Raw genomic sequence first — 15412 nt, 5'->3', positions numbered from 1 at the left:
GGTCCAGGCTGCAACCCATTTAACGTGCCCCTCAGCATCCTGTCTCAAGGGCTCTGTGCTGGGTCTTCTGTTGTTGCTTTATTAGTCACTATAGATTATTCCCTTTGTTTTTGGAGCCTAAGAATGGCTGCATAATGAATGTTCCTGTCGCTACCCTGAGTTAGAGTTAATCCTGTCTCATCTACTGATTGTATGCAGGGTCAGCCATAGTGACTGGAGGAGGATTTAAATTTCTGTAGCCAAAAGGAGTCACTTTCTGCCGGGAATGTAAACTGAAAACAGATTCACCATCCACTCAGGGCTCATGATGCGTAGCATCATTAAATAGCCCAGCAGCAGAGGCTCCGGCCATTATAGTTCAATCACTTCATGCCAAGCGCCATATGGCAGAAGGCAACTTCACGCTGGATACTGAAGCTCTCCATTAAATGAATGCCTTTTAATTTAATAATCATTAGCATTACATAGATGCTGAATTCAAGCATGGGCTTGAGGGAGAGGTGAAATCCGGAATGCTCTTTTAAGGTCTTTACTTTGAGGTAGGCCTCCGTCTGAATTGACGTCTCTTGAACTAGCCCAAAGTGAGTGGCCTTTTGGCATTAAGGATCATTTACTTCACAAAAGCATTGGTTTCTTGTTGGGCTGGGGTGCCACTGCTGCCAGCTGGATGTCAGAATCTCCTGTGAGCTCTGAGGTTTATGCCAGATCCGGTTCGTTTGGCCAAGGAGAATGTTAAGAGAGGGAACGTGACTCATTCCAGGTAAGCTTGTAATGAGTTGATACAGCTCTGCTGTGGGAAAAGAGTAATCCCCAGGAGCAGGTATCTCACCCTAGAACCGTTGGACTAGAGGAAAGTGGAGCTCTCTTTCTATGAACTCACACCTGTTCTCTGCTGACGTTCCAGACTTCTACCAGCCTTCCCTCAGCTTTCTCTCCCAGCACTGTTGGCACACTGAGGGCTTCTAGATTCAGGTCAAGGAATCATAGTTACATCTGGTCCACTAGGTTAGTGTTACAAAGGCATCAGCTAATCAGAACCCTCAAGCTTGGAGGAATGATTGTGGTCCCTGAGAATTTTAATATACTTTGAAATTTAATAGAGTTTGTAATGTTGCCAGATGGTATCCAACCAGTCTAGTTCTCACTTAACTGAAAGTCCCTTGAGAGTGGGGACTGCTTTTTGTATTCGTATACACCCCATCTAGCCAGTGGCAGACCCACAATACATGCATGTTGAATAAATGAATGAATAAATGGGTGGATGGATGGATGGATGGATGAAGCATCTGTAATGGGCTATTAAAGATACTGTAGTTTACATTTGGTGGAAGAAGCAACATTGAAGGGAATGAAATGGTTGCCAGAAGGATAGTAAGTACCAACCAATCAATGTGGAAGTATTAAGGGAAGGTGAGGAGAAGACAGTGAAGCCAAAAATAGATTGAGTTTGGTAGAACAGAAGCTCACAAGTAAAGATCGAGGCAAAATTCCCTTCTAAACAGACGCAAAGCCTATTCTTTGTCTTAAAGAAATTCTCTAACATCACTCATGCTTCCTTCTTGAGTCAAAATGTTTTTGTCTCTGTTTCAAAATAGTCCCTTTATTTCTATACTATATTTTGAGCACATTTTAATCTTTTCATGAAGGCAGTGGACAAGAAAAATGTTCTTTCTGTAAAAAGCTGCTCACCTTTTCTCATTTGTTCATTAAAAGTAGGATTTTCAAAGTGACACATCCAGACCATCCCATAATAGATTTCCCTGGAAGCAAGTATGCAAATGAAGGTTTGAGGTGAATTCAGTCCTTGAGCTCCACAAGTTTGAAAGTTCTTACAAATATTTCACAGCAGTCTAATAAAATCTTTCTGTTTTCCTAGGATGAAAGACCACATAAGTTTCCTCCTCACTTTCAGCAACTTCTCTAAGAACATAAGAGGAATTAAGCCTCGATACATTGACAGTGGCTATTGAAGATTTAGTTTCAAAACCATCAATTACTCTCAGCCCAGCCTTAGAAGTATTAAGTGAAAGCCATCATGTAAAGTTATAATTAGAGATCGAAAATGCTGACCAGGGAGCTCATACGGCCTTTCAAAATGTTCCCAGGAGCTTGCTCAATTTCAAAAGAACAAAATTAAAGTCAACAGGGGGAAAACATCCTCTAACAATTTCAGGGTGAGAGAAGGGTAGCAGCCAGAAGTAACTTTGATTAGAAGCTTGTCCCCTCAGCTTCCCTTTGAGACCATCAATAAAAACTACTACAACATAAGACTGAGTGACATCCAGAGTTTCTTTGTATATCAAACCTTTTGGGTGTGGAGTTAAGAAGCTTAATTCTGCCGTGTGGAAGAGCAGAAGGCCAGCTCCCATATGGGAATTATTTCATGGTATGAAGAATTAGAGAGCAGAACCAAGCACATGCCTAAGAACTGGGGAAAATTTCCTACAACTTAGTAAGATAGTATAGTTTTCATTTCTGTCACCCTGGATAAGAGGCCTGTGATTTTCAGCCCATTAGGTCTATAATTTAACACACAAATGTTTATAAAGACCTACTATGTGTTAGCCATCATAATGGCATGGGGACGCAAAGACTGGCCTTGTCCTCAAGGAACTCGCAGTCTAATGGAAAGAGAAAGGCAAATAAATAGGAAAGTGATTGAGACAAACTCATGGTCTCTGTAACTGGAAGAGAGGGGCAGGTACAGGGAGATAAAGAGAGATCTTTTTGTCTGTATGGAAAGTGGCTGCCTGTTTGGTACATCCAAGGCAGTGCAGGTTAGGTCAAGATTTCATGAGCGGGGTGGGAAAGCTAAGCAGAGTCAGCATGAAGGCACTAAAGAGGAAAATGGCTTCTCTTTCATTTTACCTCCTTTCCTCTCCGTGGTGCCCTCTTGTGGGAATGGCAAAGAGCCAAGAATGCTTAAATAATTGACTTCTAAAATGTACATTCACTGACAAAAATGCTGGTGAACAATTAGGTCTGTTTAAGTAAGACATCTGACACCCTCCATTGCAATGCTGGAGGGGAGAAAAGCCAAGGGCAACATAAAGCTCATGACTTTATCCCTAGGGGTTTACAGTAAGAAACAATTGGCAACAAGACTTTCAAAAGTTAACTCTCTGATAGCAACACCATCGAATGAACCTAAAATAATGCACTTTGTCACCTGTCACCCTTACCCTCCCTGTGAGAGGCCTGCACATGCCTTCCTTCCTAATTATTTATCTGGAGCCCAGGGCCAGGATTGGGAGTGCCGTCTATGGGCTGTGTTGGGGGAAGAGTGCGGTAATCAATTACTGATGTCTGCTGAGGGCATGGGATGGGGTGGGTGACAGCACCTGTGCTATGTATTTGCCAACCCTGGACTAGGGCATATTCTCAGTAAACTATGTCTGCAATGTAACTGTTGCCTATAAAGCTAAAATGCATTCAATTGTAACTTCTCTGGCATGAGATAATGGTGATTTTGGTGACATACAATGGGAATTTTCACAGACTTTACCAGCATTTTTCACTATGACAGACACACTGTGGTAGATACTAATAGTCCTGCGATTAGATAGATGTACTCCGTTGTAGAACAGAGACGGTTCATTTGTAGTGCTCACATCCTGGAGGATGCATCTTTCGAGACCTTTAAGTCTCCTGTGGTCTGGTTTGATACTTGCCAAATGCCTCTGAAAAGGAAGGATCCTGATTAATTGAAACCTGTATTATTGTTACTGGAAAGTTATTTCTTCAATGGCGACAATAATAGTATCTCCTTGATAGTAAGTTGGCTTTTGGAGATATATGCCAACTCTTTGTAAGTGCAAATTGTAAAGAGATTGATCTCTCTGGGGGTTTGGTTAATTAAGTTTTTCAGCTTAATTGCTCTGCAGTGGGACTTCCACCCCGAGAACGCTCTCCCACATAGAGCTCTAACTTCAGCAGCAATAGGGGCTGAGTTGCTTGCTTGTTGCTGATTCAAAGTTGGTCGCTGTTCCTAACAGCATTGATAACCAAGCTGGTCAGTGCTGCTCTCAATAGTAGATGATATTACAGTTGGTAGCAAAAATGATTCAATTACGTTGATAATAATGTATCCTTTTTCATAATGTACTTTTTAGTTCATACTTTTTTTGGTTAAAGATGGAATTGCAGACAGAGGCATATTTTGGGCACAGTCAAAATTTCTTTACTAGTGAATAATCTAACATCATCATCATTATCTTTTTTAAATCTTATTTTTAAAAAATTATTTATATATTTATTTATTTTTTCTTCTTCTTCTCCCCAAACCCCCCCTAGCATGTAGTTGTATATTCTAGTTGTGAGTGCCTCTGGTTGTGCTATGTGGGACGCTGCCTCAGTGTGGCCTGATGAGCGGTGACATGTCTGCACCCAGGATCCAAACCAGCGAAACTCTGGGCTGCTGAAGCAGAGTGTGCAAACTTAACCACTCAGCCACAGGGAAGGCCTCTAATATCATTATTAATGTTAGAGATTTAATTACCTTTTTGTGTTTAGTGGCATAGTAAATAAAAAGAAGTATAAGACAAATAGCTCCGTGTTCTACCATGTATAATCTAGTTGGGGACACAAAAGATGAGAAGAGCAATAATGATGCAAGGTAGTATACACTTCATTACAGAGGTGTGCTGGGGTTGCTCAGACTGGCTTGCAAGAGCCAACTGCTAAATTTTCCAGAGTTTTGTTAGCTGGTTGCTAAACACAGCCATTATTAAAGATTAAATTATATAAACTTATAATTACAGAAGTTATATTAAAAGCAAAGGTAATAAATGGCTGAAACTCATCACTCCCTAACTATTTGACTACATTTTGCTAATATCTCTGATCTTGAAGTTACTCATGTCTATTGTATCCGTATGGTGGAAATTCTCTATAATGGCACGCACTGTGCATCTCTTCCCAACTGTGTTCAGTGACATCCGGTTGGGGGCTTGAAATCAGCCACAGAGGGAACATTTACCCTACGGAAACTGATGAGCTCTACAAACCAAGACTTCCTCCTCTCTCTCTGCTCCAACCAGTTGTTAAACATTTGTATAGCACGCCACTGGATTCAAATATCGAATAGGAAGAACAGACACTAGGAACTATCACAGGTCAGAGGAGAGTGCCGGGGTCAAGGAGGCAGGTTTACTAAGTTGGCTCTGGAGCAAACTTGTTTTGATGTGGGTCAAGACCACCCTCAGGGACATTTAGAACCAGGACAAATCACAGAATGCGCACATGTCCCCAAACATTTCTATACAGGCGAAATCAGGTTAACGTAAATATTAAAAGCCTCTGAAGGTGAAACAAAGTAAGTAAGAAAGTAGCGGTGAGCCTGAGAGGGGAGTGTGTGAGGGTGTAAGGTACTAGAACAATCTCGCCCACTCTGGCTGGGGGCCAGGAAATGAGCAGATAACGATGGTGATGGCCTGTCGAGGGTTAAAGGCCTTTCTGTGCTTCTCTTCCTGCCAGTAGCTGAAGCCCCAGGGTCGAGGTGTTCCCTTTGATCTTGCTGTATAACTGTAACAGAAAAAAAGAAATTGAAATAAGAAAAAAAAGGTAGGCTAATCGAGAGAGTGTATTTAGGTGGCTTTCTGGAAGTGGGAGAAGCACCGTCTTTGAACTAGCACCCTGGGTCACTGTTCTTTTCTACTCCAAATCATTGCAGGCCTCGAAAGCCTCCTGGGAGAGAACAGGGGCAGTTACTGGTTTTTAATCAAGAAGGTTTTTCTTGATGTAAAGAAAAAGAAACCTAAGAAAAAAATTAATAAACAAAGAGTAATAATAGTGAAACAAGGTGATAGTGACGAGCATTAAGGAGTTTTGGAAAAGTAAAAAGTAAAAAAGAAAGCATGAGCCTTAATAACTGGCCGCTGAGTAGGCTCTGCAGCCAGCCCTGGGAGGACCATCATGGGGAAGACAGAGGAAGAGGAAGCCTCCAAGGACATGGATAGGATCCATTTGTCCCTTGGGGCTGGAGCTGATGTCAGGTGAGGAGAGGCTATTAATGGCATGAGATTCTTATCTGAAGAATACAGGTACCATATTTTATCGATGCTGAAGTGCCATTTTCTTACAATTTAACAACTTTGAAATTAGGTTGCAGCTTACCATTGATGGTGTCAAAGTCACTGTTGGTCAGGTGGCAGACATGACATTGCTGTGCTCACAGAAACTTGGCATAGGTGTTCATATCATGGTCAGGTGTTGCCTCATAATCATGTATTTATATCAAATAAATTTAACACAACAGAAAATGAAAATTTCTAATAAGAAAGCATGGGGTCGTGGTTTAATTGGTGTCTCTTTTCCTCCACGACAGATTAAATAATGGTGTGTCTTGTGATCAGTGGCACTTTAGCTTCAGTGAAATACAGGTTAATTTGCTGTTTATGTATCTAAGTTAACTGTTTATAAATTTGTGTCCTATTTACACACATTTGGGGCTTCTCATGTAATATTAATAGTTTCTGTTGAAACAGAAATGTGTGAGTTTGATCCAGATGATCATCCAGAGGTGACTATTCTGTGTTCAGAGTTGGCTGACCATTTACTAAGTTTCGTTGTTCATTTATAATAATGCGTGCCCAAACAGAGACCATTTTGGCTTGGTACTGCTGGCTGCTAAAGCTTATAATTATATGTAGATGGGTGAGTTTCTGGGGTTTTCTTGGCATCAAAGAGTTGAGCCACACTCTCATCTGTCCTCTTTGTGATGGTGAGCTGCCGCTGACTACATCAGATCAGTGTCCTCCAACGTGGGCGGCTGGGACAACACCCAGCAATTTGGTATTGGCTCCCAAATGGCTCTGCAAGCAGAGTGAATGGCGTAGTGATCAGAGAGCGAAAACTCTGGAGATGGTGGGTGGTCATGTGTCTGGAGTGGATTGGGTTGGTACGGGAGAAGGGTTACAGGTAAAGATGGTGAGTTTGACTGGTGCCGTGTATGGGGACAGGTCAAAATCAAGGCATAAGATGCACGCTGACATCCATGGACAAACCAGCATACAGAATCTTTTGTTAAGTGAAATGAGCAGGCTAATGAGGGAGTAGGAAGCAGCCAGTCAATGATGCAAAATTCTTGGCAGGCTTTGTCAAAAATCAGGGCTTCTCTTCCGGGTGCAGAGTTGTAGGGCATAATCCATTTCACAGCTGGTGGCCTGTTTTATTTTTCAGAAGGGATCGGAGAGGGACGTAAGAAACCTATCCCCTGGTGGCACAGCAGAGGCAGAGGTGGGGAGAGGGGATCCAGCTCATTTATTTCCCTGTCATTAGGCCCCTGCAAAAATACAGACTAAGGATTTAATTGCACTGTTGGCTTCTATCTCTAGAGAAGCTGAATTAGTAATTGCATTAGCTGGTTACTATGCTTTGCTCGTATGGGGTAATATAATTTTAACTACTGCTTCCTAATTATAGGGTTTTCATTATTCTGAAAATCCCATTCAGCATGTGTTCCATTTTCACTTTTATGAAGTGTATCGTGGAAAAACGGGGGCTGCTTCTTTGAAAGACCCAAGCTGAGCTGAAGCTGTGACTTGCCCAAAGCCATTACCTACTGTGAAAAGCAGGGTGCGATTGTGATTTTTATCCTCCTTTGATGAATAATGCTGTTGGCAAAGACCATATGCTCTGTTGCACGCTGGAGCACTGCACAACAGAGGGATAATCAGCTCGAGCCAGTGATGGTTTTTACTGGGTGGTAGTAACGGCGGAAGTAACGACGGTCATTAAAATCATGCTGCAAATGGCCTTGGGCCTTCAGACCACAGTTAAGTCAGGATGTGTCAAGGACAGGTCAGTCCCAAAAGCTGTCTGGAAGGGACTGCCCATCATCTCTTGTATCTATGCTGGGGTGCTTTTGATGTTTCCAGAAGATCTTTCTTAGGTGAGAATCAAAGTGGACTGATACAAAACCGAGTTCTTTATGAAAAGGTAGCAATATCCTCGGGAGGTGTCCCTTCAATTCAGCAAATATAAACTTTGCAATAACTGGATGCATTTGTTGTTATCAGGGCTGTTGAGTTGATTCCGACTCCTAGTGCGCTCGTGGACAGCAGAGCGGAACCCTGCAGTCTTTTTGCGCCATCCTCTCACCTTCCGGCGCTGTATCAGACAATCCTCCACTGCTATTCATAGGGTTTTCACGGCCAGTGTTTTTGGAAGTGGGTGGCCAGGTCCTTCTTCCTGATCTGTCTTAGTCTGGAAGCTCCGCTGAAACCTGTCCACCATGGGTGACCCTGCTGGTATTTGAAATACTGGTGGCATTGCTTTCAGCATCACAGTAACACTCAGCCACCACAGTATGACAACTGACAGATGGGTGGTGTGTTTCCCCCGGGGGGAAACAAACCCGGGCTGCAGTGGTGAGAGCACTAAATCTTAACCACCAGACCAGCAGGGCTGGGTATCTTGGTGCATAAACAATGCTAAAAGCTAGGAGAGGTTTGGAGACCAGAGTGGTTACTATCTTGTGGGTCCTACTGTCTGTGGCGGGAGGAATCTACTCACAAGGAACTCTGGAAGGCAAGGCAACAGGTGCTACTCTATATGTGTTACAAGGAACTGGACTAGTGAGGGGGCTGTAAATTGGTTCAGACTACAGGGATTTCAGAAGACATACCTGGGGTACAGGGGGAAATACATGAGTTAAACCTTTCTGTAAATGACACAAAGGTGACCTAGAACAAATCATTTAATCTCACCGCTGTCAGTGTTATCATCTTTAAAAAGGGAATAACTATCTTAAAGATTATTGATAGGAGAAAGAACCACTCAATACACCTCATTGAAAATTTCAGATTTTAACAAAACCCTGAATTCTAGGTATGACTGGATAGGTAGAGATGGAAGAAAAAAGAATTCCAGGTGGAGAGGACAGCAGGAATAAGGGCCCAGCAGTAGGAAAGTGCTTTTCTGGTTGGAGCGTGGAGTTTTTGTGGACGTTGGTGTCTATGTGTGTGTATATGTTGGGGTGTGTGTGTGTGTGGAGGGGTATATGCACGTGCCCTTTCTTCGTGAGGCTAATCCTCCTTTACCCTCTCTCTTTACAAGAGCCCCTTTAAGATGTTAAGAAACCCCAAGAGAGAGGTAGATTTCTTCTTAGGTTATATCTGCAGAGATGTTTGCACAAAGAAGGGGAAATGAACAAACAGATGATTCTTAGACTTCTTGACTCATACAGAGTCGTGCTTGGACAATGACTCAGGGGCGAATTGAAAATGTGTAGCTGTCACCTTAGTTAAGGGAAGATGTTGCTTATAGTAGACAGTCTGAGTGCCAACAAACACATTTTTATAGTCTGGTTCCAACCTGCGGATTTCTACCTGCAGGAGCACCAACGCTTGAAAAGATTATAGGAAAATGAGAAGACTGAGCATAAAAATTGGAGTAAATAGAATTTTATTAACAATATTACCTTACATTTATTTAGTGCTTTATAGTTTGTAAAGGGCTTTCTTCATTATCTAATCTTACGCTCACCAAAAACCTGGGAGAGGAGTTTTTCTGATATGACTGTGCCCATTTTCCAGATGTGGAAACTGAGGTTCCACAAGGATATGTGACTTGCTGTGAATTTTACACCCAACAAGTGCTAGAATTAGAACTTGAGCTTTGGACTCTCTCTCCAGGCTCCTTTCTAGCCCATTCTGTCGCCTTAGGATGATGCAGTCAGCCCACTTTTCTTATTTTTTTTGAGGAAACAGGTCCAGAGGGTTGAAGTGATGCACTCAAGATCACATAGGTGGTGGCTGCGTTGGACCTCGAACTTGAGCTTCCTAACATCTTGCTCAGCGCTCTTTTCATAATGCAAGACTTTGTTACAAAGGACACAAGTGTGAACTAAAAGCACTGTGGAATTCTTCCACACGGTATTGCTCCCATAGGACAATCTCACTGTCAATGTCACATGGTAAAATTCCTACAGGTCATTTGAAGGAAAATGAATAACGCACTTACTGTGCATTTGGCTTTTAAATTATTTTACATGAATTAACTCATTTAATCCTCCCAGCTACCCTCTGAGATAACTGTGATGATCATTTTCATTTTGTCATTGGGGAAACTGAGGCACAGAGAGGTTAAGTAATCTGGCCAGGGATAATCAGCCAGAAAATGGCAGGCTGGGATGCAGATCTAAGGAGTAAGGCCCTGAAATCTATCCTTAGACACTCGGTTATTAAGTTAGAATACACCAATACTCGGAATTCAAAACAGGTGCCAAAATGAAGTCACATCTGCTTAGGAAACTCTTTTAACAAATTGAGCAAATTAATAACACAAAAAAGCAGTGTAGGGTAAATGTTCAGACCCATTGAGCACATAACTAACTACTATCAATTATACATCATCTGATCCAGTCACTAGCTGAGTACATCTACTACTTGCTTAGACGACAGCAGGTTTGGAAATCACACGCCGTTGCATTTTTAAAAACAGTCTATGCACTGCCTTTTCGCTCATTCAGATCAGCATTTCTATTGTTAGTCTGACCTCCCAAAGTTTCCTATCCATTATATACTTGCCTTCATTATCATGTAGTAACGGTATCTTGGGATTATGAAGAATTGTCTTCTCAGGACCTTGGATCATTTTATTTATTTTCATGGCACATCAGAGCAGGTAAGTGTGCACAGGCTTTTTTCTCTCTGTCAGAGATGGGGAAATGGGCTAAGGGATTCTCAGACGTCCTGGAGGAAAAACGGTCAGGGGACAGAACCAGGGTAATTGCGCCTGTCTTTAGAATGCTGCTCCAGGGGTCAACCGAGAGAGGGAGGGAGCAGTGCCTTTGGAGTCACACGGGCATCTGATGAGGTTATCTTCTCTCCTGGTGAGACTCAGCCACTGTCTACAGATTCTGTAGTCAGTACAAACACTCAAGGAATTCTTCTGGGTTTTGTATGTCCCAAAGCAGAAGCTTGCTAGCTTCCCCTTGCTAGAAAATTTACTAGTTCAACTGACACTGAGCACAGTGAATGAGCAGAGACCTCTGAGTCTCCATGAAGCATTGACTGTCCGTGTGAGACACCGTCCGGAAAACTCTCTGTGTTTGCAAGAGTTGGCTTCGTCCTGAAGATGTGCAGCTTGTGGAGAGCTCATTACCCAAGCATCCCTGGGGGCGTGCAAATATAGACCCAGCCAGAATCATGATGAAGAAGAGGAGCCCTCATTTTCGCTCCTTTTGGTTCTCTTATTTCCGTAAGTACAAATTCTACCAACAACTTCAGTCATTTAGTAGTTCCTGAATTATAGGAAAGCTAAAAGCCACTTATTTTGCTTATTACTTATAAAGAGCAATAAAAAGTTTGAGGGACGTCAAAATTTTCTAACTATGTTTGTCTTGTCTTTCCAAATAAATTAAAACGGATAATAATGATAATGTTATTATTTAGTCCTTGTGATGTGGCAGACCGTATAGAACCACGCTCTCATTTACTCCTTCCCACAAGCACCAGAAGTGGGTCTTATGATCTTGAGGACTGTGACAACCGCCATCAACATGACATAGCTATTTGGATTTAGAGCTAAGATCATTCATGTCAATATGACTAAGTTATTTGTTCCATAAAACATTTGCCTCGGAAAGATAAGACTGTAAACCAGTAAATAACTTCCCTGTTTGCTTCAGGAAATTTCTGCAGATCAGTTTATCTGAGGTAACAGTCTGCTCACCCTGGTCAAACTTCTTGTTCACATCAAACCACAGTTATCCATCGAGACTTGCTTTAAGATGCTCACCCAGCTGTATCCACCGATCCTAAAGCATTATGTCGATATCCTGGCCCAATTCCAGACAGTTCCCTTCTTGAAAGACTCTCTTGCAGTCGTTTGAACCCAGACCCCCAAACCCATAAACATCCTCCTCTGACTTCCCTTTTCTGAGATGCTACCAAGAGTTTGCCAAGGTGATGTCTCCCTTATTTAGTTATCTCGTAATGTTTTGGAGAGTTCCATAATCCTTAACTTACAAATGAGCAAAGAGAAGCCCAGAGAGTTCCAGTAATTTGTCCAAGTTCACCCTCATATTTAAGGGGTTCCTATCCAGGACTGTCCGACCCCATCCCACGTTGCTCATTAAACTTTAATTTTTTCAGTTTTACTCCTCAACTTATTTGGCTTTCTAAGATTACAAAAATCCCATAATGCTGTATGTCAATTATATCTCAGTAAAAAAAATTGGTCATTTTTAAAAGATGATAGAAAACTAAGTCATTATCTTGGTAACTGCTAAATAAAAGGAAATATTAAGCAAAAAAAAAAAAATTTCAAACAAAGGTCTAGTTTACAATCCTGTAAAATGCAGTTGCTATGTGACCTTATGCATCTAATTAGCCATAGAAATTTAACACTCTATTCCTTTTATATATATATGTTTTAATTATTTTGTTTTATTTCATTTTATTTTTATTATGGTAACCTTGGTTTATAACATTATATAAATTTCAGGGGTACATCATTATAGAGTTCGTTTTCTGTGTAGATTACATCATGTTCACCACCCAAAGACCAATTACAACCCATCACCACACACATGCGCCTAATCACTCCTTTTCCTCTCTTCTCTCTCCCCTTGCCCTCTGGTAGCCAGCAATCTAATCTCTGTTTCTCTCTGTTTGTCATTTTTTGAATTTTCTACTTATAAGTGAGATCATATGGTATTTGACTTTCTCCCTCTGACTTATTTCACTTAGCATAATGCCCTCAAGGTCCATCCATGTTGTCACAAATGGCCGGATTGCATCATTTCTTATGGCTGAGTAGTATTCCAGTGTGTATATATACCACATCTTCTTTATCCATTCATCCCTTGATGGGCACCTAGGTTGCTTCCGAGTCTTGGGTATTGTGTATAATGCTGCAATGAACATAAGGGTGCATGTGTCTTTATGCATTGGTTAACACTCTATTTCAAAACAAACTCCAGCAATGGTGACTCACCAACATTCTCTAAATAAAGGACGTAAGTCAAGCAAGAGCTAGGAGAACCAAACTTGTGATTGGTGTGACTTTAACACTGTTAATAAATTATTCTACTGGTATATTAGTTTCCTGGGGCTGCTGTAACAAATTACCACAAAGTTGGTGGTTTAAAACAACAGAAGTTTATTCTCTCACCATTCTGAAAGCCGCAAGTCCAAAATCAAGGCGTCAGCAGGGCCGTGCTACCTCCGGAGGCTGCGAGGGAGAATCCGCTCCATGCCTCTCTCCTAGCTTCTGGTGGCTCCTGGCAACCCTTGCCCTTCCTTGTCTTGAGATTCATAATTCCAATCTCTGCCTCTGTCTTCACGTGGCTTTCTCTCTGTGCCTTCTTTTCTGTCTGTTATAAGAACATTCATCATCGTGTTTAAGGCCCACCCTCATCCAGGATGATCTCATCTTGAGACCCTTCTCTTCTTTACGTTAGCAAAGACCCCTATTCCAAATAAGGCCGCGTTCTGAGATTCCAAGGAGACTTGTCTTTGAGAGCCACAATTTAACCCACTATAGCTGGTAACATTTATTACCGACCCTATGTTATCATCAACATTAAATGAAATAAAAATGCCAATGAAAAATAATATAAAGAATAATGTAAAAATGTCTCCTTTTAAAAATATGCAGTCTTTGGAAAAAAATTGATATTAAAGCACCATTCTATGGGGTATTCTAGTGATCATATGGAAATTCGTATATGGAATTTTCAAATACTTTATTCATATCATTGATTGTGATGCACATACAATGACTTTGTGAACAGATCATTTTTCAGAACGTATCGATCGAATGCTTATCCAGAGCCTTTGATGTTCCAGGCGCTGGGGAGGTACTCCAGTGATAACAGTGCTGTCAAGACTCTTCCCTTCTTTAGTTTGCAAAAAAGGGAAAGCAGGAAGGAAGATGATGAAATGGTTACTCGGTGGCCAGTCCTAACTTAAAACCATCAGTGGAAGGACAGATTAAGTCCCAAAATATATGATCCCTATACATGTTAGCAAAATTATTTACAAAAACTCAGTGTTTTCTTCCTTTTTTACCCCCACGTTGACAGTGTAGCAGAGTAATTTCTGAATCACAGAGTTTAGTTAGCTAGAATTTTTCAGGTTTTTTTGACCCTATAGAAATGCATTTTACATTGGGAATCTAATATATGTATCACTGAAATAAAATTTCACAAAACAGTATTGACTCTTAGAACCACGATGCCTTCTGACTTTTCTATTCCATTGTATTTCATTAGTCATCTAAACTCAAAAGTTACTAATGGATAACCATAGTTTATTAAATAGTGTTGCCCACTCCTCACCATATCCACTCAACACATACTCTATTAACAAGATTTCAAAATGAGTAGCATTCTTGCATTTTGTGCAGTAAATATTTAACCGAAGTCTCATTTACATGACTTTGGTGGGAACAATATTTCTGGGGACTTTAAAGATAGTTCAATAGCTGTGAAAACCATGTTGGATGATTTTACATTAGATTGTATATTGTTAGAACACATTTTTTCCTGGATATATTAAAGCCTTTACAACATCAATAAACGACACTTTGCATCTGCTCCCTTTCGTCCCTAGACAAATTTTTCGACTGTCCTATAGAAGCTTTGGCTTGCTCCCAGTTTTGGGTTGCCATGGCTCCGACTCTTTCTCTACCTCTGCAAGATCTTATAATTTTCGAGCTCTCCTCTGGTTCAGTCGCTCAGTTTCTGTGACTCTATTCCAATTCTCAGCAGAGAGCTTGATCAGCTGCTCACCTCTGGTCTCGTCTGCGGTGACCTGGGTGTGTGGGCTCATGTAGGATACGTGGCTGCCTTTCCACGGGTCTCTGAGAGAGTAGGTAGCAGTCAGGGTCCCAGCAGAAGTAGAAGACACACGGAAATTGGGAAAACTGGAGAAGATTTTAACAAAAAGGTGATTTATAAAGGTCCGGGCAGGGCGTAAGAAAACCACAGGAAACCACAAGGGAGAGTAGCGCAGGATCCTTGGGTCAGTAACATGGGGTGCCATTACCACTCCTAGGCCCAAAGCGGCAGTGGGAGGCAGCAGTTACCAGAACGTGGGGAATGAGAGAGCTGGGTGGAGAGGACTGCTCCACAGCAACTGTGACCTTTGGTGGGTGGACATAGCCAGTCCACAGGGACCCCCCCCCAAGAGAGGGCACGAAGGGAACAAATATCCCCACCTCACGCTCTTTCACCCTCCAATTTCCTGCTGGTTCTCTCCCCCCGACTGGCCCCACTCAACTGGAAGCAGAGGGCAAAGGCAGCACACTGTGGTGGGTCAGGATCCAGAAGAGGAAAGGAGTGGGGATCTGGAGGAGCAAATGCGAAGTCTCTCGAAGCATAGGAAGTGTGGAAAGGAGGGAATGACTGGCATCGCAAGTGCAGGGGGAGATCACGAGTGCTTTCTAGAGGCACTAGCATCTT

At 41.9% G+C, this 15412-nt stretch overlaps 1 long non-coding RNA gene across 1 annotated transcript; it reads right to left on the bottom strand.

Moving 5' to 3' along the window:
- Positions 1-13676: 13676 nt before the first annotated feature.
- On the bottom strand, positions 13677-14875 carry LOC138921285 (uncharacterized). Its single transcript, XR_011433744.1, has 2 exons — positions 14741-14875; positions 13677-13846 (listed from the first exon to the last, which is right to left on the bottom strand). It is a non-coding gene; the product is annotated as an uncharacterized lncRNA (long non-coding RNA).
- Between the last annotated feature and the right edge of the window lie 537 nt (positions 14876-15412).

This window comes from Equus caballus, chromosome 28, assembly GCF_041296265.1.
Source record: "Equus caballus isolate H_3958 breed thoroughbred chromosome 28, TB-T2T, whole genome shotgun sequence".
Classification (NCBI taxonomy): Eukaryota; Metazoa; Chordata; class Mammalia; order Perissodactyla; family Equidae; genus Equus; species Equus caballus.
This window is presented reverse-complemented; position numbering and strand designations above follow the sequence as displayed.